This window comes from Mus musculus, chromosome 3 (assembly GCF_000001635.26).
Source record: "Mus musculus strain C57BL/6J chromosome 3, GRCm38.p6 C57BL/6J".
NCBI classification, from domain to species: domain Eukaryota; kingdom Metazoa; phylum Chordata; class Mammalia; order Rodentia; family Muridae; genus Mus; species Mus musculus.
Genome location: NC_000069.6, coordinates 104,966,785 through 104,988,981, shown reverse-complemented (window position 1 = coordinate 104,988,981; position 22,197 = coordinate 104,966,785). Strand labels below are relative to the sequence as shown.

Below are 22,197 nucleotides of genomic sequence, written 5' to 3'. Positions count from 1 at the left end.
TCATAGGAGCAATTATGGAGATAAAGTGTAGAGCAGAGACTGAAGGAACGGTCATCCAGAGACTGCCCCACCTGGGGATTCATCCCATATACAGTTACCAAACCCAGACACTATTGTGGATGCCAAGAAGTACATGCTGAAAGGAGCCTGATATGGCTGTCTCCTGAGAGGCCCTGCCAGAGTCTTACAAATACAGAGGTGGATGCTTGCAGCCAACCATTGAACTGAGCATGGGGTCCCCAATAGAGGAGTTAGAGAAAAGACTGAAGGAGTTGAAGGGGTTTGCAACCCCATAGGAAGAACAACAATACCAACCAACCAGACCCGACACACCCCTCCCCCAGAGCTCCAGGGACTAAGCCATCAACCAAGGAGTACACATGGCTCCAGCTGCATATGTAGCAGAGGATTGCCTTGTCATACATCAATGGGAGGAGAGGTCCTTGGTCCTATGAAGGCTCAATAGATGCCCAGTGTAGGGGAATCGAGGGTGGGGATGTGGGAGTGGGTGGATGGGTGGGAGAACACCCTCATAGAAGCAGGGGGAGGGAGGATGGGATAGGGGGTTTCCAGGAGTGGGGAAAACCGGGAAAGGAGATAACATTTGCAATGTAAATAAAGAAAATATCAAATAAAAAAAGAGACAGGCTGGAGACTAGGAGAAAATCTTTGCCAACTCTATGTCTGTCAAAAGATTAATAGGTCGAACATATAATGAACTAAAGCAAAGCAAAACAAAACAAGAAAGATAGGTGTTTCAACAATGACAAGCCCCTGCTCTGCAGTCCTGATGGTCCACTGAACAAGCTAGGCACCCCCACAAATGCCTGTAACCCCAGCTCGGAGTGGGAAGAAACAAGAGGACCTCTGGGGCTTGCTCCCTCCCATGACATGAGCCCCAGGATCAGGGAGAAACCCTGTCTCAAAGGAATAGGCAAAGAGTGACAGAGGGAGACCCCCAGGGCCCTCTCTGGCCTCCTCGAATGCACACAGGGATGAGCCTATATGCACACGCCCATGCACTCACATAGAAACCCACAAACAAATACTCTTAAAACCTAAAGAATACATGCCTGGTTGAAGAACGTATTCTCAAAAGAAAAGAAAAAATACAAATGAGCAGTGAATGTTTTTAAATGGTTTGTCAGCAAGGAAGACTTACTGAACTACCAAACTAAACTACAAACAAAAACTAGGAAACTAAAACTCTGTCGAGATTCTATTTCACCCCAATCAGAATGACTACAAAGGAGAGAACAAATGACGATACGTGCCGGCAAGGAATGGGGAAAAGGGGACCCTTATACACTGCAGCTGGGAATGTGAGCTGGTATAACTGCCATGGAAATCCTTGAAGTCTCTCTCTCTCTCTCTCTCTCTCTCTCTCTCTCTCTCTCTCTCTCTCCATGCTGAAAAGAGAACTACCTCTGTGACTTAGCTCTTCTGTTCCTGGGCATCCACCCAAAGGACTCTGTGTCTTACCACAGAGACACTCTCCCATCCCTGCTGTTCTGGCCACAATAGCTGGGATGTGGAATCAGTCAGACGTCTGTCAATTGATGAATGGGTACTAAAAAATATGGTACATATATATCCTGGTTTTGTTTTTGTTTTTGTCAACTCCACAGAGGCTAAAGTTAGCTGGGAACTTCAATTAAGAAAATGTCTCCAGATTGGCCTGTAGGCAAGACTGTAGGGCATTTTGTTGATTGGTGACGATTGATGCAGGAGGGCCTAGGCCACTATGGACTGTGCCGCCCCTGGGCAGGTGGTCCTGAGTTATATAAGAAAACAGGCTGAGCAATTAATAAGCAGCACTTCTCTATGGCTTCTACTTCAGTTCCTACCTCCAGGTTCTTGTCCCAACTTTTCTTGGTGACAAAACATGATTTAAGGGTTGTAAGATAAAGCAAGCCTTTCCTCCCTTCCTTAGTTGCTTTTAGTTATGATGTTTTGTCACAGCAAAATAAACCCCAACTGAAACAATATATATAATGGAATTATATCCAGCCATAAAGAAACATGTTATTTGCAGGAAAATGGAAAATAACTGCATTGAGTAACTAGGACTGGGAAAGATGAATCTCGAATGTTCTCTCTCATGCAGATCCCAGCTTCTGATTTTTATGTATGTGCTTTTATGTGGGAGAGGGTATGTGTAGAGGACAAGAAACCAGAATGGGAGCCAGGCGGTGGTGGCGCACGCCTTTAATCCCAGCACTCGGGAGGCAGAGGCAGGTGGATTTCTGAGTTTGAGGCCAGCTTGGTCTTCAAAGTGAGTTCCAGGATAACCAGGGCTATACGGAGAAGATACAAGGAAGGAAGGAAGGAAGGAAGGAAGGAAGGAAGGAAGGAAGAAAGAAAGAAAGAAAGAAAGAAAGAAAGAAAGAAAGAAAGAAAGAAAGAAAGAAAGAAAGAAAGAAAGAAAGGAAGAAACCAGAATGGGAACATGACAGGTGTGTGTGTCTGTGTGTGTTTCATTAGAACACATTAATATGAAGTAACTGGGGAGAATTAAGAGTGGAAATGTTCAGGTGGGGGGAGGGAACAAAGATGTGGGGATGAGAAGGAAGTAGGAAGGTTGGCCAACACGAAGGATGGATGAAAAAGCCCTAAGGAAACCTACTATCTCTTAAACTAATTAAAAATTATTTTTTAAGAACTCACACAGCCAGGCATGGTGGTGCAGGCCTTTAATTCCAGCACTCGGGAGGCAGAGTTTGAGCATAGCCTGGTTATACAAAGCAAGTTCCAGGACAGCCAGGGCTCTGTTGTCTCACAGAAGGAAAAAAAAATCCAAACACTTAAATAGGCTCAAGACAAAAACGAAAAAGCAAAACACAACGTGTGCAGCGGTGGTGAAGCTGTGCCAGGAAGACTGAGCCCAAGTGTCCTACACCAGCCAATAGCATGCTAAGACTCCACCTTTAAAAGATAACCGCCCTACCCCCAAGATTGGCTAGGTGTGATGGCACACACCTTTAATTCCAGCATTCAGGAGGCAGAAACTGGAGGATCCATGAGTTCGAAGCCAGTCTGATCTACAGAATGAGTTCCAGGGTAGCCAGGGGTTTCCCCAGACAGCACGGATCAGATCGTAGACTTAAACATGGCTCCTGGCTGGAGCACGGACCACTGACCTCAAAAAAGCCACTGCTTTTGCAGTGGTATCCAGGACTGCAGACTCATGACTGAGAATGAGAGACTGTGAAGGCTTCTGTGACAATGCTTCCTCACCTCACCCTCCCGGCTCCAAGCCCACCCCACGCCACCCCACGCCACCCCACCCCCAAAAAGAAAAGGAAACAGTCCAGCCAGAAAGTAATTGACGAGAGTCCTTTAAAAACTGTGATAACGCTGCTGACCTGTAGTTCTTCACAATTGATGGTTTCTGGGGGTGATGGGCACGGAGGGAGAGGATTCAGTTTTCTTTAAGGGGCTGATCGCTGTGAGGTTTGACCATGTTCCAATGAGTGTGTGGGCAACACAAATTGAACTAGGTGTTTTGTTTTGTTTGGCGCAAGGCTAGGAGGGTAGACCTGGAAGGAATGGGAAACGAGTGTGATCGGGATGTATTGGGCGAAATTCACAAATAATTAATACAAATATTATGTTGGGGGAGAAAGATGCAGAGAAAACATTTGACAGAAACCAAATCCACTCACGGTTAAATATCTTTTTAAAAAGTTTCTTTTTTCAAGTGTTGTATGACTTATTGCTTCAACAAATCAGAAGACAAGTAGTTGTGTGGGTTAATAAAAAGAAGGAACTGAAAAAAGTTTTTTGTTTGTTTTTGTCCCAAAGATTTTATTCTTATTTATTACATGTATATATGCATGCGACTGTGTGTAAATGCAGTGCCCCTGAAGTCCATGAGAGTGTCCTCTAGAGAGCCCTAGAGGAGTTACAAGGAGTTGTGAGCCAGACATAGCTCTGTGGTTCAGTGGTTAAAAGCACTAATGGTTCCCAGAGGACCAGAGTTCAGTCCCTAGCAGCCATGTCTGTCCTCAGCACACAACTGCCTGAGTTATAGCTTTAAGGAATCTGAGATCCTCGTAAGGTCTCTGTAGGCATGTACATTCACACACACACACACACACACACACACACACACACACACACACACACATACACACATACACACACACATTAAAACATTTTTTTCATTTAGCTTATTCACTTTACATCCGGGTTACAGCACCCTCTCCCTCCTCTCCTCCCAGTCCCACCCTCACAACCACTCCCATTACCCCCTCCCCTTCTCGGAGAAGGGGAAACTCCCCTTGGGTACCACTCCACCCTGGGACATCAGGTCACAGCAGGACTGAGGACATCCTCTCCTGCTGAGGCCCAGCCTGTCACACACATATATATATATATATATATTTTTTTTAATTGAAATCTGAGAGGTGGTTGTGCACACCTTTGGTCTCAGGACTCAGGAGACAGAGGCAGTTGAATCACTGAGTTCAAGGTTAGACTTATCTACAGGCTGGCCAGGGCTACACAGAGAAACCTCGTCTCAAAAAAACATTAAAAAGCAAAAACAAAAAAGAAAAGAAAAATTAAAGATGAGTAGGGAAGGGTGCAGCTCAGTGGTAGGGTGGTCATCTAGCATGTCCCAGGGCCTGGGATTGATCCCCAGAACCAAGAGGGGATGCAGGGGTGAGTAAATGGATAGATAGATAGATAGATAGATAGATAGATAGATAGATAGATAGATAGATAAATGTGGCCTTATCAAGGGAAGAAAAGCATTTCTCTGCTTTGGCTTCCAGTGGATGCAGAGACCTCTTGGAATGTGAGCCTCTCCTCCTCCCCTTCCACCAGGCCAGTGGCTCCCATGGTTTATAGACTCAGATGTGCCTACGGCTATGGTGTTGGCCTGGGCGGAGGCCTCAGCAGCACCAGGGGCAGCAGTAGCAGCCCTCAGTGGTTTAAGCCACGAGGCTTGCTTGCTTGCTTGCTTGCTTGCTTGCTTGCTTGCTTGCTTGCTTGCTTGCTTGTTTGCTTTATGTATGTATGTATGTATGTATGTATGTATGTATGTATGTATGTATGTATGTATTTAGTTAATGGTCTTTTTACTGGGGGTGGGAGGGAAGATTAGCATTTACACTTTGGAATGGATGTCCTTGAGCAGCTGAAGGTTCTACTGAGGTCCACAGCCACTGTGTATACTGCCAGTTCTGAGTGATGGCCGAAAGGTGTTAAAAACAGAGCCTAAAGATGCTCCCTTGATGCAAACTTAATAAAACTTTGTGTGATGGTAACAGCCCGACATTCACTTCACTGTGGTACAGTGAGCCAACACCCTAGTTTATCCTTGGCCCATTTTTCTGCATATTGTCCTGAGGTCAACACATTTTAAACGTGTTTGTTTTCAGTAAAGCAGCTATTATAATTTATACAAGCAAGCTGACCCCACCTAAACAGGCTTTAACTTTGTTTTTCCATTTTTTTTTAAACTTTAATACAAATGCCTGACTGTACTCAGTTGTCAAGCTACATGTGCAGAAGACTGGCCAGCCCAAACAGTGCATTAATCATTAGCAAATGGAACTTTAAGGAGTCCACTAAGTGCCTCCTTACCATTAAGGTAGTATATGTATTTATACTGTAAAACTAACGTAGAGCCTGATCCATCCAGTACTCACAGATTCTGGGTGGAAACAGCATTTCTTGATATTTAGTTTTCCTCCTAGAAACAAAATGAATACATGAGCTTTCTTTCCTTTTTTTGCAAGAAGCAAGGAAAAGATTCACTTTGATTTTTCTGGAGGGGAAAGGGGATGTTTGGGGATTTGTTTGTTTGTTTGTTGTTTTGTCTTTTAAGACCGCGTTTCTCTATTCAGCTCTGGCTGTCCTGGAACTTGATCTGTAGACCAGGCTAGCCTTGAACACACAGAGATCCTCCTGTCTCTGCCTCCCAGGTGCTGGGATTAATCTAGCAATTGTTTTTCTTTACTTTATGCTAGTTTTAATAACCACACAAAGCAACCAATATTTATTTTAAAATCCACCTCAATAGCTGAGCATTTAAATGATTGACCTTAGCCTCCTATGCTAATCTGGCTACCACCCAGCCCCATCCCAGAATACTTGCATAGTATTCTTGATCTGGCTCTTTGGGCTTCAGCTCTGTTTCCATGATCTCTCCCTGTACCTCTTTCTCATGGTTCCAAACTCCATCCTCCTGAGGGATCTGATTCTCCCCTTCTCCCTTCTCCTTCCTCTGGTTGGCAGAAGTCCCGCCCTATTCTCTATTCTTCCCAGCTATTGGGTGATCAGCATTTATTGATAAGGCAGAGAATAAGTGGTAAGAACTGTTTACACAAACTTAAGACAGGAAATTCTTGGTATAAGTATTACAATGCCATGAAGCAAGACATGAGGTCAGAGAAATCAGCATTTGAATAACACAAGGGTCAAATTTACACAATGTACAAAAACATTATGCCTACATTTCCAATAAAATGCTCCTTTTCGTATAATAATAACATACAGTAGAAACAATTATAAAAAAATATTAGGTAAGAGTTACTTTCACAATGTTTAGTCTATAATTTTTGGCAACTAGATAAAGTATTCTACTATCTATATTATGTTGGTGGATTCAGAGTTCAGTATTTAATTCACTTTTTATCTTAGCTTGTATTACCATCCTAAAAACATCTTTTTAGACCTAGAACATCTTCTTAAATCCTAAACAACTTAAGCTTATAGTAAGACTATGGCTATACTATAACACCATCAGACACCCAAGAAGGAACAAATATTACCTGAGTATGCAGGAAGTGTTGAGATGCAGCTTCCAAAAATTATAGAACTAACAGAGATCCCTGACTGCCTGGACAGTCCCCAATATTCTCTATAACATTGGAACATCGATCTTCAGCCTTCTGGTCCAGAGTATCTGACAGACTTTTTGTGAAGTAGGAATTAGGAAGGACTTGCTTACCCAACCTTGGCAGAGTTTGGCAGTCCATTTGTCCTTTCTGGACAGCATTCTGTCTGCAAATGAAGTTAGGACATTTTCTTTTCTCAGCGGCTAGTTTGCCACTATTGAATCAACTCCATATGGAGGTTTTTGATGCTCATCATCTTCTTTGAAGTGCAGTGGGGCAGTGTCAGAGCAGATCTGTCTTATAGTCAAAAAATCTTAAATTAATAAAATTATGTTTAGGGGCTAGATGGCTTAGCGTTTAAGAGCACTGGCAGCTCTACCAGAGGTCATGAGTTTAATTCCCAGCAACCACATAGCTCATGACCATCTATAGAGGGATATGATGCCCTCTTTAGACAGGCAGATATATATGCAGTAGTGCACTCATACATTAAATAAATCAATTTTTAAAATAAATAAAAACAAAATACAAGCCGGGCGTGGTGGCGCATGCCTTTAATCCCAGCACTTGGGAGGCAGAGGCAGGTGGATTTCTGAGTTCGAGAACAGCCAAGGCTACACAGAGAAACCCTGTCTCGAAAAAAACAAAACAAAACAAAACAAAACAAAAAACAAAAAAACCCAAAAAAGATAAAATAAAAGTATGTTTAAATGCCATATTCTGTAAGTCTCTAAGAATTTTTAAGACCAACTATCTATAGTATATTTGAAGTGTCAAGCATTATTTATTCTTAGCTATTTACTATCTGACTAACCTTGAAAGCATTTTATTATAATTAAATAAACTAATATCTAATATGACCATTAGTTAACTATTGTATTAGGTTTGGGGTTTTTTTCTGCAAACATAAAGCTTTTAGAGGATATATATATATATATATATCTCCGTGTGTGTGTGTGTGTGTGTGTTTCTGTATTAACATAAATGTATGGAATGTGCAATATGCACAGATCAGTTAAAGACAAATTTTTGTTCCTAGTTTGAGCAGGTGAAAGACAACTGTCTTTCTTTAGGAGTTAGTTTGATCATATAACCAAACTGCAATATAAATCTTTATGCCATATGAAAGGATGGCATGAAGAATCTTGAGAACTCTGTAGCCAACAAGATCCACTGGCTATGTATAGCTGATGTTCTAAACAGTTTTAGGGCTGTTCCCATGTAGAGGGATCAGCAAATCATGTTACCTGTCCTGTTTGGTCTTTTTGATTTCTTTCTTCCTGTCTGTAGCCAAGATCTTCAGGGAATCTTCCTCTATCAAATATGATTTTGATCAGTTTGGACAGAATCCGTAATTTTTCCTCTCCTGTATGAACATATACAAAGCCCCTTCACCCTTGCAACACATTTTCTGCTCTCCATTCTGAGGTTAATATATCTTTAAAATAGGTTGATAAAATTCAGCAGTTTCTTTTTTTTTTTTTTTTTAGCAGTTTCTTTTTTTAATAATCCAATGTCTCTCAGCAGCTGTTGTTTTCTGTTCGTTGGCATTTAAGAAATTCAAAGTGAATAAAGCATTATGTAATCTATCTTTGGGGGCCTTTGATACCCCTCTCTGTTTATTAAGCATTTCTTTTAAAGTATGATTGGACCTTTCTAATCTGTACTGTAAGATTCTGTGGTATACCTATAATATGCTTTATATTATAATAAGTAATTTTTTATTTTGTTAAAGACATATACTGGAGCATTGTCAGCCTTAATTTGTCTAGGTATACCCATAATTGCCATAAATTCTAGTAAATGTGTAATAACGGAATCAGCCTTCAGAGCTCAAAGCAGTTGCCCGTTGAAATTCTGAATATGTGTCTATACTATGGTACACATATTTCAGTTTATCAAACTCTGTAAAATGGAACATATCCATTTGTTAAATTTCATTTTTTTCTTAGTACCTTTAGGGTTACTTCCTGCATGTGATGGAGTTTGGTTATGTAAAGAAACAAGTAAGACATTGCCTTGTAATTTCCTTAGCTTGTTGCCAAGTAATAGAATTCTTTCTTTAAATTTTTGCTATTAGTATTGTGTTTTTATGAAATTCTGACGCTTCTAGCATATGTCCCGTCAAAAGCTGATCAATTTCATCATTACCTTGTGCTAGAGGGCCCGGTAGACCCATATGGGGATCTGATATGTGAGATATATAACAGATGGTTTCTATTTATGATCATTTGTTACAGTTGAATAAACAGTGAAATCAATTTGCAGCCATCCTGAGCGAGTCCAGCAGTTCCTACATGCGAAGCAATCTTTCTGTGCACTGAGAGTCATTTACTATATTAACAGATTCTTTAAAAATCTAATAACACCATAAGGATTGTATATCATTCTGATTTTTGAACTGAATTATAAGGTCTTTCAACCACCTTACTTATATCTTCTCACTTATACCTTGCCTTTTCTGACTTACTTGCATCAGTATAAAATGTAGGGGCTCCAGAGTTTTAATTATATGAGACAGAATCCAATTAGTTCTTTTTCTAGACTAAAGCTGCTTGGTTTTTGGCTATTTGTTGTTAATGTCTCCAAAAAAAAAATTACTGCAAGCTCTTTGCCAATATTCATCTTTATGCCCATAATGCAATTTCTGCATTAGTAAAAGGTACCACAATTTCAACTGGATCTATTCCAGCTAATTGGCAAAGTCTCATTTTCCCCTTTAGAATCAACTCAGAAATCTCTTCTGTGAGGAGCCGCCCTCACATTTGCCATTATAAGATGGCACTGACAGCTGTGTTCTAAGTGGTAAACATAATCTGCACACATGCAGGGGCAGTTTTCCCACCATGTGTTCTGCCTTTCCCGTGATGACAACTGGGCCGATGGGCTGCAGCTAATCAGGGAGTAATACATCCTAGGTGGAGGATAATTCTCCTTAAAAAGGGATGGGGTTTCGCCATTTGCTGGCTTGCTCTCTTGCTTCTTGCTCTTGCTTCTTGCACTCCTGCTCCTGAAGATGTAAGCAATAAAGCTTTGCCGCAGAAGATTCTGGTCTGTGGTGTTCTTCCTGGCCGGGCGTGAGAACGCGTCTAATAACAATTGGTGCCGAATTCCGGGACGAGAAAAAACTCGGGACTGGCGCAAGGAAGATCCCTCATTCCAGAACCAGAACTGCGGGTCGCGGTAATAAAGGTTCCCGTAAAGCAGACTGTTAAGAAGGATTCAACTGTATGAATTCAGAACTTTTCAGCTGGGGAACGAGAGTACCAGTGAGTACAGCTTTACGAGGTAAGTCTGATCTTGAACTTTCTAAGGAAATTCAAGACAGTCTATCAGAAATAAAGTGGAATATGTTTGGCCTTGAATTTTTTCTGGTGTTAGGAGCCCTTTTGTTCCTTTTCACATGTTATCAAGTGGTTAAGGCAGGGCGGATTCTAGATGAAATTCAGGACAAGCTATCAGAAGTAAAGTGGGGAGAGAGAGTAGGAACAAAGAGAAAATATGGTACACAAAATAAGTATACAGGCCTTTCCAAGGGTCTTGAACCCGAGGAAAAGTTAAGGTTAGGTAGGAATACCTGGAGAGAGATTAGAAGAAAAAGAGGAAAAAGGGAAAAGAAGAAAGATCAATTAGCGGAGGTCTCTAGGAAAAGGAGCCTGTGCTCATCGCTGGATGGGCTCGGGGAGCCAGCTCTTAGTAGCTCTGAAGCAGATGAAGAATTCTCCTCTGAAGAAACAGACTGGGAGGAAGAAGCAGCTCATTATGAGAAAAAAGGGTACCAGCCAGGTAAAGTGCTAGCTAATCAGTTAAGGAAGCCAAAAGCGGCTGGCGAAGGCCAGTTTGCTGATTGGCCTCAGGGCAGTCGGCTTCAAGGTCCGCCCTATGCGGAGCCCCCACCCTGCGTAGTGCGTCAGCAATGCGCAGAGAGGCAATGCGCAGAGAGATGCGCAGAGAGGCAATGCGCAGAGAGGCAGTGCGCAGACTCATTCATTCCCAGAGAGGAACAAAGGAAAATACAACAGGCATTTCCGGTCTTTGAAGGAGCCGAGGGTGGGCGTGTCCACGCTCCGGTAGAATACTTACAAATTAAAGAAATTGCCGAGTCGGTCCGTAAATACGGAACCAATGCTAATTTTACCTTGGTGCAGTTAGACAGGCTTGCCGGCATGGCACTAACTCCTGCCGACTGGCAAACGGTTGTAAAAGCCGCTCTCCCTAGTATGGGCAAATATATGGAATGGAGAGCGCTTTGGCACGAAGCTGCACAAGCGCAGGCCCGAGCAAACGCAGCTGCTTTGACTCCAGAGCAGAGAGATTGGACTTTTGACTTGTTAACGGGTCAGGGAGCTTATTCTGCTGATCAAACAAACTACCATTGGGGAGCTTATGCCCAGATTTCTTCCACGGCTATTAGGGCCTGGAAGGCGCTCTCTCGAGCAGGTGAAACCACTGGTCAGTTAACAAAGATAATCCAGGGACCTCAGGAATCCTTCTCAGATTTTGTGGCCAGAATGACAGAGGCAGCAGAGCGTATTTTTGGAGAGTCAGAGCAAGCTGCGCCTCTGATAAAACAGCTAATCTATGAGCAAGCCACAAAGGAGTGCCGAGCAGCCATAGCCCCAAGAAAGAACAAAGGTTTACAAGACTGGCTCAGGGTCTGTCGAGAGCTTGGGGGACCTCTCAGCAATGCAGGTTTAGCGGCTGCCATCCTTCAATCCCAAAAATGCTCCATGGGCAGAAATGATCGGAGGACATGTTTTAACTGCAGGAAGCCTGGGCATTTTAAGAAAGATTGCAGAGCTCCAGATAAACAGGGAGGGACTCTCACTCTTTGCTCTAAGTGTGGCAAGGGTTATCATAGAGCCGACCAGTGTCGCTCTGTGAGGGATATAAAGGGCAGACTCCTTCCTCCGCAGTCAGAGAGGCGACCCAGGAAGACCCACAAGGGTGGAGCCTATACCATCCTTGCCCCCTGGAACCATGGGCCTTATTCTCGGCCGGGGTTCACTCACCTTGCAGGGCTTAGTAGTCCACCCTGGAGTTATGGATTGTCAACATTCCCCTGAAATACAGGTCCTGTGCTCAAGCCCCAAGGGCGTTTTTTCTATTAGTAAAGGAGATAGGATAGCTCAGCTGCTGCTCCTCCCTGATAATACCAGGGAGAAATCTGCAGGACCTGAGATAAAGAAAATGGGCTATGTATAATGCTCAAGTATTCTCCTGCTTTTTACCACTAACTGGGAACTGGGTTTGGCCTTGATTCAGACAGCCTTGGCTCTGTCTGGACAGGTCCAGATGACTGACACCATTAACACTTTGTCAGCCTCAGTGACTACAGTCATAGATGAACAGGCCTCAGCTAATGTCAAGATACAGAGAGGTCTCATGCTGGTTAATCAACTCATAGATCTTATCCAGATACAACTAGATGTATTATGACAAATAACTCAGCTGGGATGTGAATAAAAGTTTCCGGGATTGTGCATTACTTCCATTCAGTATGAGAAATTTACTAGGGCAGCTAATTTGTTAAAAGGTCTTTCTCAGCATATGTTACAGAATTGGACGGCTGAATTTGAACAGACCCTTCGGGAATTGAGACTTGCCATCATTCAGGTCAACTCCAAGCGCTTGGACCTGTCCCTGATCAAAGGATTACCCAATTGGATCTCCTCAGCATTTTCCTTCTTTAAAGAATGGATGGGGGTGAGATTATTTGGAGATACACTTTGCTGTGGATTAGTGTTGCTTCTTTGGTTGGTCTGTAAGCTTAAGGCCCAAACTAGGAGAGACAAGGTGGTTATTGCCCAGGCGCTTGCAGCTCTAGAACATGGTGCTCCCCCTGATATATGGTTATCTATGCTTAGGCAATAGGTCGCTGGCCACTCAGCTCTTATATTCCCATGAGGCTAGTCTCATTGCACGGGATAGAGTGAGTGTGCTTCAGCAGCCCGAGAGAGTTGCAAGGCTAAGCACTGCAGTAGAAAGGCTCTGCGGCACATATGAGCCTATTCTAGGGAGACATGTCATCTTTCAAGAAGGTTGAGTGTTCAAGTGTCCTTCCCCCAGGAAAAACAACACGGGACCAGACCAGGACCCCTCTGGGTGATGAGCCTGGGAGGAGGTTATGTGTACGGCTCCTTTACCTGCACACTGGGGATTTGACCTCTATCTCCACTCTCATTAATATGGGTGGCCTATTGCTCTTATTAAAAGAAAAGGGGGATCTGTGAGGAGCCGCCCTCACATTTGCCATTATAAGATGGCACTGACAGCTGTGTTCTAAGTGGTAAACATAATCTGCACACATGCAGGGGCAGTTTTCCCACCATGTGTTCTGCCTTTCCCGTGATGACAACTGGGCCGATGGGCTGCAGCTAATCAGGGAGTAATACATCCTAGGTGGAGGATAATTCTCCTTAAAAAGGGATGGGGTTTCGCCATTTGCTGGCTTGCTCTCTTGCTTCTTGCTCTTGCTTCTTGCACTCCTGCTCCTGAAGATGTAAGCAATAAAGCTTTGCCGCAGAAGATTCTGGTCTGTGGTGTTCTTCCTGGCCGGGCGTGAGAACGCGTCTAATAACACTCTTCTATATAGTTTTTCTATATAGGTTTTTAATTTTTTTACAGTTTGTGTTCTAAAAATATCCATCCTAAGATGTAATCTTCCCTGTGCATCAAAGTTCCTGTGGGAGAATGAATAGAAATCAAGATAACTAAGATGGGGGCCATCTTCGGATCTATACAATCTAGATGTACATCTTGTAGTTCCCTTTCTATCAGGGCCTACTCTTTCTCAGCCTCAGTTCATAATTGTCTTGGACTATTTAAATCTTTATTACCTTGTAAGGTTTTAAATAAATTACTCAGCTATGAGTAGCCAACCAATTGTAGGCTGAAGCCAGTTCATATCTCCCAATAATTTCTGAAAACCATTAAAGGTCCTTAATTGGTCTCCTAATTTGTACCTTTTGTGGTCTAACCTTTTGTAAACTTATTGTATATCCTAGATTTGATAGACTCTCCTCTTTGTATTTTTTTCAGGGGCAATTGGTAATCCCCAACAAGGCATCCTTTTGTTTCTTGGTTGGTTGGTTGGTTGGTTGGTTGGTTGGTTAGCTGGTTGGTTTCATCAAACACTCTTCAAGGTATTCATATCTGATTCAGCCAATAAGAAATCATCCATATAATGGTAAGATATGAATTGAGGAAATTGTTCACAAATTATCTCCAATGGCCTTAATACAAAATACTGGCACAAAGTAGAGCATTTAACATTCCTTGTGGCAGGACTTTCCAATGATATCTCCTTATTGGATGACCTTTATTAAAGTAGGTACTGAGAAAGAAAACCTTTCCTTATCATTTCCATGTAAAAGAATTATGAGACTTTTGGTATAGCATTGGAAATGTAAATGAGCTAAATACCTAATAAAAAATGGAAAAAAAATTAAAAAAAAAGAATTATGAGAAAGCAATCGTTTAAGTCAATCATTGTGATAGGCTATTCCTTAGGTAATAAGAAGGCAATGGGATTCTGGGCTGTAAGGAACCCATTGACTGAATGATTTTAATAATTGCTCTGAGATCTGTCAACATCCTCCATTTGCCAGATTTCTTTTTTTTTTTAAGATTTATTTATTATTATTATATCTAAGTACACTGTAGCTGTCTTTAGATGCACCAGAAGAGGGCATCAGATCTCATTACAGATGGTTGTGAGCCACCATGTGGTTGCCGAGATTTGAACTCAGGACCTTTGGAAGAGCAGTCGGTGCTCTTAACCACTGAGCCATCTCTCTAGCCCCACCAGATTTCTTTTTAATGACAAAGATCAGATAATTCCAAGGGATGGTGGACTCTTCGATATGTTGAGCCTCTCGCTATTCTGTGAATAACTGTTCTAGTGCCTATAATTTTTCTTTTGTCATAGGCTATTGTTCAATCTAAATAGGTTAGTCAGTCAACATCTTAATGGTAGGGCTCTTGGTGTTTTATCAACAGTGTTTCTCCTGTACAAAGCTGGAGTCAGCTTTTGTTGTACCCTGTTTATGGAAAATTTGGACAGTCCATGACATTCTGGATAAAATTCTTTAATATTTTGATCAGGATCGTTTATTTTATTTCTTATCCCTAAAGTTGGAAGAATGGTAATTCATGTCTCCCATTGTTGTAATAGATCTCTCCCCACCACCACCAAAAAACAAAACAAAACAAAACAAAACAAAACCAATGGCTATATCAGTCATATATGGCTTTAATTTTCCTATTTGACCTTCTGGTCCTTTTTTAAGGCCATTTCATACTTTGATTTACCTGGAATAAAGTTCCAAATCATTGAAATTGAATATCTAGGGCTGGTGAGATGGCTCAGTGGGTAAGAGCACCGACTGCTCTTCTGAAGGTCCGGAGTTCAAATCCCAGCAACCACATGGTGGCTCACAACCATCCATAAGGAGATCTGATGCTTCTTCTGTGGTGTCTGAAGTCAGCTACAGTGTATTTACATATAATCAATAAATAAATCTTAAAAAAAAAGAAAGAAATTGAATATCTATCTCCTGAAGAGGCCATTCTGGAGCCCATGACTTTGGAGAGATTATGGTTCCATCTGTTATGGCATCAACCATTCAATTTCAACATTATTTATTAACACCTTTAGTTCAGGCCTTTGATCATCTGTGGAAGTTTGCCAAAACACATTTTTTTTTTTTGGCTTCTAGCTTGATTTGTTTTGTTTTATCTGTTGAAGTGGTTCTGATTTTGATATCTGAGTTTTTAATGTATATTTTTAGAACAGTATTGTTTATTTGTTCTGCAGATGAGTATGTCCACCATTGCTCTGGATTGGCTGATGTGAATTTGGTATTGGGACCTTTTGATAATAACTTACCCCGTTTATCTATTGATGGCTTACACTCACTAGTCCAATGTCAGCCTTGGCCTCATCTTTTGCATGTCCAGATGGCATGGGCTCTCTTTGACTCAATTTGGTTTTCCTTGTAATTTTTTTGAAATGACTTTGTTCACCATAATTCAGACATTTGTGAGTTTGGCCTTTCTCATAACCCCTAGGGATGGCTTTTTCCTATTAAGGTTATTCTAGGAGAACGAGATCCAGCACCAGCCACACTCCTAGTCCATTCATTAATAGGTGCTGACTGAGCCCTAAGTGGCCTGATCACCTCATTGCATTTAGCGTTAGCATTTTCAAAAGCCAAAGATTTGATCCGTGCCTTTTTAACTAAGGGATTAGATACCTTTCTATCTTTGTTAATTTTTGTAAAACTCAGTGGATGTTTCTTTTGGGGCTTGTACAACCTGAGTAAATGGCTCAAGTATTATTCCCATTTCTTCAGTCTTGTCCCACACATTTAAGGCTGCTATGTGATAAAATGTCAAGGTTTCTTCATCATTGTCATAAGTGGCTTATAACTCTATCTTAGCATATTGACCTTCATTCACCTAGCAGTTGATCTTTGGAAATATTGACACCTCTGGCTCTATTTTTCTGTGCTATATCTTTACTCTCTTCTTTCTACCATGAAAGCAATTATAAGTATGACCCAGGTTCTAATATTGCTCTTATCATATCTTTCCAGTCTTGAAGAATTATTCTATTTTTGTTAGCCCAAGAAGTCAATATTTGTTTTACAAATGATGAATGTATTCTGTAATTATTACACTTTTCTTTAATTTTCTCAAATCTAGCACATCCATAGGGTTCAATTCATATTCATTATAAATTTATGGATGATTTTAGTCTTCTGGCCTTTGCTGTATACTAGCTAGATAAAGTTTGTTCTAACAAATATTGGTGGCTTTATTTTTTATTTTTATTTTTTAGTTTCGAGACAGGGTTTCTCTGTGTAGCTCTGGCTGTCCTGGAACTCACTTTGCAGACCAGTCTGGCCTCTATCTTCCTGCCTCTGCCTCCCAAGTGCTGGGATTAAAGGCTTGTGCCACCACACCTGGCCAAGATACCCATTTTTATCTGAAAGTTTTCTCTTTTGTTGGAGGCTAAAGCTAGAGGTGCCTGACATGAAGGACTAGAGTTGGCTACATACCACAACTCTAGACAACAGCGAGAGTGCAATAGGAAAGGGATTAAGGAGTTTATTTTTGAGTTTCTAAGGTCTGTGTATATTTCACATTTATTATGTCTGTCATTCTACCATTTTGTTCAACCTGGTCTATATAACTTTGTACCTGTTGTTCTAATTGTTGTTTCCATATTTTATTTTTTCTTTATTTTGTATCTTTAACATTTTAATATCTTCTTTCTTCTGAATTATTAATTTCAGCAAAGTCTCCTTTAAGCCTGGTGAATTTTTTTCCTAAGGCCCTGTTTTTCAAAAAGACATAGCAAACTAAAATGCTTTTTAGGATAAGAATGAAACTTAATATCACAATAACTATAAAGTGTCATGTTTTAATTTTCCCTGTCTCTTCTTTCTGTCTTCCTTGAACCTCTTAGAATGGAAGTATACAAAGCCCAAAAGGTCTTTACTATGTTTTACTCCTTTATATGTTTTGTTTCTTTAAAATTATCAATTTCAATATATTTATACCTATGATGTTTTATATTTAGTTCCTTTTACTTTTAGCACAAAAGTGTGATTTTTAAACAATTTTACCTGATTGGGAGGTCTGTTCTTTGAGTTCTGCTTCCGTGTTTGTGTTATCAGCAGTTCCACCTCATTCTTTCAGCTCACAGAGAAGAGGTGTGTTTCTGCCTTTTACCTGTAATTTGGAATACCTTACTCAATTCTAATTCTTCAACCATTCTGGGAAGTTGTAGGGTTAAAAGTATTGGCTTCTTAGGTCAGCACGCATCTATCCAGAAGTAGCCCCTTTGGTCCCATCTAGTTACCTGGCTTTGCCCCATTTAGGTAGACTCTTAGCCTGCAGGAGTAGCTTGGTTAGCTACCTAAGGCTCTTATGCCTGAGGCAGTGGCCAGAAAAGCTACAGAGTTGTCAAGTAACCTTTCCTATGTAAATAGCTGGGATTTCATATGCAATCCCGTGTTTGACTCTTTCCTCTGTGGCCTCAAGTCACTGCTTGGTCCATTTGACCCTGGCCAAAGATCCTGTCCCCATGGTTTGCAGAGGCCCAAGTTCTTTACCAGATCCCTGACCTCTACTAAGTGGCAGAGCCAGCCAGTCCTTTAGAGAAAATCTCAGAGAGATTGCCTTTGCTAAACTGTTAAATTTTGCTGAGAGTGTTAGTTTAAGCTTTGCTAAGAGTGTTAACTTAAATTTTCCCTCTAAAATATTTTTGTTTTAAGACCTGAGTATGAATTTTAAGAGTATGGATAGCATGCCCCATGTTGGGCGCCATATTAATAAATGAATTATTCTTCATATAAGTGTAAACAGTGAATTAATCTGGCAACTGTATTTCTTTACTTTATGCTAGTCCCCAATGACCACACAGAGCAACCAATATTTATTTTAAAATCCACCTCAATAGCTGAGCATTTAAATGATTGACCTTAGCTTCCTATGCTAATCTGGCTACCACCCAGCCCCATCCCAGAATACTTGCATAGTATTCTTGATCTGGCTCTTTGGGCTTCAGCTGTGTTTCCATGATCTCTCCCTGTACCTCTTTCTCATGGTTCCAAATTCCATCCTCCTGAGGGATCTGATTCTCCCCTTCTCCCTTCTCCTTCCTCTGGTTGGCGGAAGTCCCGCCCTATTCTCTATTCTTCCCAGCTATTGGGTGATCAGCAATTATTGACAAAGCAGAGAATAAATGGTAAGAACTGTTTACACAAACTTGAGACAGGAAATTCTTGGTATAAGCATTACAATGCTGAGTCTGGATTGAAACCAGATATGAGGTCAGAGAAATCAGCATTTGAATAATGCAAAGATAAAATTTATACAATGTACAAAAACATTATGCCTACACAAATGTGTCATTTAACCCAGGCTGGACTAAGTATCTTTATGTAGCTGAGGATGACCTTGAATTCCTGACCCTTCTGCCTTTACCTCCCAAGTGCTAGGACTATACCACCAAGCCAGGTTTAATTTTATTTTTTATTTTTTATTTTTTGGTTTTATGAGACAGGATCTCTCTGCAACACCCTCAAATTCACTTTATAGACCAGTCTGGCCTTGAACTTACAGAATTCCACCTGTCACAGAACTCCACCTGTCTCTCCCTTCAGAGCATGAATTAAAAGCATGCACTACCACACTCAGCTTCAAGCCAGATGTTATTGTTAGTTTTGTTTCTATCTATCTATCTATCTATCTATCTATCTATCTATCTATCTACCTACCTACCTATCATTTGTCTATCTATCCAGAGTGTGTGTGTGTCCCTGTGCCATGATATACATGTGGCAGTCAAAGGACAACTTTTGAGAGTCACTTTCTTCTACCATATGGCTTGGTAGTAGACATCTTTGCCTGCTGAGCAATCTCACCAACTTGCTCATTTCAAATAAATAAATAGATTTCTTCTATTTCCTCCTAATGTCCTCATTATTTTTTAGGCTCCATTCTGGAAATACTATCCCTAGCATATTACAAAAAGAAACAAATAAGGAAATTATTTTCAGCAGGATGTAATGATGCATATCAATAACCCCAGCCTGTGGTGGACTGAGGTGGAAGGGTTGAGAGTTCAAGGCCAGCCTGGATTGCACAGCAAGAACCTGTCTCGAAAATAAATAAATAAATAGATAGATAGATAGATAGATAGATAGATAGATAGATAGATAGATAAATTCCTCGGATGGATTTGTCCGATATTTTTCTCCTGGTTTCTCATGACACTGGGATTACAAAAAGGGGTCCCAGAGGAAGGAATCCTGACCCTATCATTCCCGTGGTTTTGCCTTTTGTCAGAAATGCAGTCGGAGCCACAGCTTCTCAGGTCCACTTCTCTCTGCTAGTGATATACAGGGGAAGCTCCTCCAGGCCTCATAGCTCATTTTATCACTAAAAACATTCCATTCTCTGTATGCACAGCTCACGTCTCCATTCATCTCTGAAGGGCATGTCAGTTGCTCCCCCATCCTGACAGTTATGGAGAGAGTAGCTATCAGCCTCTGTGTGCAGGATTTTATGTGGCCATCCCAGTGAATGGGTGCAATTATTTCGTTACGCGGTAAGAGTATATAGCATTTCCTATGACATCCCTGAGCTGCCTTCCCAACTCACTGGGCCATTTTACCATTTCTCTAGCAACAAATGTGGTCCTGTTGCTCTGTAGCAACAAGAGACTTAAGTGTTATTTTTGTCATTGGGGCAAAAACTATTGCCCTGACTCCAATAATGTTGAGCCTGATGCCCCGGCTAAAGTATTTGTCAGGTTTCTCCCATGGTAAATTCCATTTCCCTTCCCCACACCATAGCTGTGTTGTGTGTGTTAGGAAGATGTCAGAATGTGCAGCGCACACTTAAGGATTAGAATCATACTTCGTGTCGCTGAGTGTGCAGTGTCTACATAAGTTTCTTGGAAGTCTTCCTACATGGGAGACTTGTCCTTTCCCCATTTATTTATTTGTTCAGTTGTTTATTTATATTAGTTCAGACTCGTGGATATTTGTTTTATTCTTTGGATTACTATCAAGAAATGTTTTTATGTTGTTGCTCATGGCCTCCTCGGCTGGCCATCAGGGACTTTATCAGTTGGTCCCTGTGTTTCTGTTACTCCAGTGACCGTGAGTGACAGTAATTCACCTAAACAAAAGAAGCCCTCTGGAGGAACCTCGGTAATATTTGTGTTTCTAAGATCAAAAAGTCTGAGGACGTCCAGGGATTCCTTACCCATGCTGGTTTCAGGTACGTTTGGTTCTAGGCGCTGCGGTCCTGGTGGAATCCCTGAACGTCACACTCTTCCACTCTTGGAAATATCTCCCTTCTCTGTGTCCAGACCTATCTGAAACCCAGGGATCCCCAAAATGAAACTCGGCCCTCTGTCTTTCCAGAAAACGCCACGGCGGGGCGCCCTGCGCACGGGGTGCATTCCAGCCGGCCGCGAGCGTTGCAAAGGACTGGGCGTCTGGGCTCGCTCAGTCGGGTCCCCGCGGAGCCCCGGCCTCGCCCGACCCCGGCGACCTGCCTCACCCCTGGGTCTGCGGCGTCTCTCTGGGCCACGTCCGTGCGTTGTGACGCCTAGAACAGAGGGATGGCGGCGAGAGTGGTCCGCGGGCTCCACTCCCCTGGACGCCCTCCCGCCCTCCGCCGACCATTCCCACAGAGAGCAACCGGGCCTTCCCGGCCCAGACGCCGCCCTTCTCTCGCTTTCCTCGGTCCGGCTTTCTCGGCAGGGCAGACCCTTAGCCAGCGAACTAAAAGCCAGCGATAAACAGCTGCAGCTGGAGACCTGGCTAATTGATACAATAAGTTCTGTAATTGCCTCGAAAATAAGGTAATGATTTGGCAGAGGGAATGCTTTGATCTTATCAGCCCAGAGAGATCTCTCCAAGGAAAATTCAGGGACTTGGTTGGAGGCTTCCAATTTGAAGTGCAATGCCGAGGGCCAGCCTGATCCCCACCCCACCCCTCCCCCACGTTCCCTATGTCCTTCTGCAAGTTCTGGGCTTTTCAAGAAGGGATTGCCAAGTCCTAAAATGACCGAAAAGTACACACAATTAGGCCGTGAGATATGCGTTGAAGAGGGGTAGATTCTGGACTGTTCGGGAACAGGGGAATAGCTGAAATGCATAATCCAGTTCTGGAAAGCCTGCAGAAGAGACTGGAATGGAGGTGGGAGGCAAGCTTGGCTCAAACCTCAGCCTTTTTTTTTTTTTTTTTTTTTAAACACAGGGAGGCTTGCTGACTTGGCCTTTACTCGAAGGAGGGGGTCCAGAGGAGAGAACCTTGTGTGCCCTGCCTTTCCAAGAACACACACACACACACACACACACACACACACACACACACATACACACACACAAATACGCACACACACACACACACACACACACACACACACACACACACACACGGCACTGTGGGTGTCCTTGCCTGGCAGAGGCTCCAGCACAAAGAGGATTAGAGAGATGAGCTAATCTGGTTTGTATCCCAGACATGGCCCCAGAAAGGGACCCTGTCTACACTGATGTTTAAGGGAGTGGAGTAGTGACGAATCTTGCTTTGAGGGCCTTGCTGGCTGACACTAACAGGGACTCTCCCCATTGGCGTCCTTAAGACGCTCGAGTCCAGGCTTCAGGGTCAAATTTAGAAGCAGAGGCAGAGGCCTTGGGCATAACAGGATGGCGTATGCTAAAGGAAGAAGAGATAAAGACAGAGGACGTTCCACAGCAGAAAGTTGCTCTCCATCCTCTCCATCTACTCTAGTCCCAGTGTGGGGAAACTGAGGCCCAAC

At 42.2% G+C, this 22,197-nt stretch overlaps 1 long non-coding RNA gene across 1 annotated transcript; it reads right to left on the bottom strand.

Moving 5' to 3' along the window:
• Nucleotides 1-3,320: 3,320 nt before the first annotated feature.
• Gm46819 lies at nucleotides 3,321-7,384 on the bottom strand. The gene is made up of 3 exons (XR_001783951.2): nucleotides 6,783-7,384; nucleotides 5,658-5,701; nucleotides 3,321-3,539 (listed from the first exon to the last, which is right to left on the bottom strand). It is a non-coding gene; the product is annotated as a predicted gene, 46819 (long non-coding RNA).
• Nucleotides 7,385-22,197: the final 14,813 nt, after the last annotated feature.